This window comes from Apis dorsata, unplaced genomic scaffold (genome assembly GCF_000469605.1).
Source record: "Apis dorsata unplaced genomic scaffold, Apis dorsata 1.3 scaffold_452, whole genome shotgun sequence".
Lineage (NCBI taxonomy): Eukaryota > Metazoa > Arthropoda > Insecta > Hymenoptera > Apidae > Apis > Apis dorsata.
In genome coordinates, this window is record NW_006263697.1 from 220036 (window position 1) to 221380 (window position 1345).

Here is a 1345-nt window from a genome sequence, read left to right on the forward strand (position 1 = left end):
GGCATACTATCGACGATTCGATTTCGAAAAAAAATCAGCACTCAAATCTCATCCTTCTTATTTCTTGGGCTCGTTCTGCGCTGGATTCCCTAACACTTCCTGGCGAACCTTGTGACCCCGGAAGCTCGCTTGGATTTTCGTCGCCGCCTTGTGCAGATCGGGATCCGTGAGATCGATACCCTCGAGCTCGTTCATGGCGTCCTTCGCCTGAAACAATAGATTACAACGTCGACGTGTAGATTTGTTATTGCAAATAGGAGCGCGTTTATTGAGACAATATTGCTCAGTCGGTGTTTGTTAATGGTGTCAAAGGTTTACTTCACAAACGTGTTAAAGCTGTTGCAAATATTTGGACGATGAGTATATTTTCAATTTCTCTAGATATAATAATCGATTGATCTTTACGATCCAACACTTCATCGATCGATTGAAGATATTTATAAAATATAGTATTTAATTAAATTGAAACTATTTATAAAATTGTCTTTTCATTTTATCTAAAACAAAAACGTAATAGTATTTGAAATAGTATACAAATTTGTACAACATAATACAAAACAAACGAGTATTTTACGAGTATATTCTTTGCTACTTTGTTTTTGTTATGAAATATATTCTTGGATTTTCAGTTATTTAACAATTTTTATGAATTTATTTATCGGTGAGATAAATAAAACTAACGTGAAATTCAATGTTATATCGTAAGAGATATCATTTGTTTTGTATTACTGAATTTTCTTTTTAAGTTTCAAAATTTCACGTATATTTAACTAACATTTCACGGTATACTTAGCATCTCTTTTACCGTTAAAGTGCACGAAATATCCTTACTTGAAAATTCGCTTTTTAAACACAGTTTTTAACTTCTTCAAAGTAGAAAATATTTATTTCTTTTTCGATATTTTGTCCTTTTATATGAAATTTAAGTTCTCTTTAAGCTGGAAAATTGCAATTCTCCCTAAAAGACTGTTCCATATTCAATTTAAAAGAATAATACGTGGAAATTTTCACGAGACACAGCCGTCAACAAAAAATATACTTTAAATTAATCTAAAATTAATATGAATTAATATTAATTCAGGATTTTTATAATATTTTTTTTATGCTGTAATTTTTTCAAACACATCAAGAATATAATTCAACTTATAAAATGAATTATAAATAATTACCGAACATTGAAAAGTACCATTCTGATTTTCTATATTCTCCTTACCTTAAACTCAAATTCCAAAATCGAACTTTTATTCAAGATATCAACCTTCCTCAAGAAAGAATCGTCCATCCTTGATTCAATCGTATTAAAATTCGAAAAAACATCACTTGCTTGTTTTTTTTTTTTTTCTCC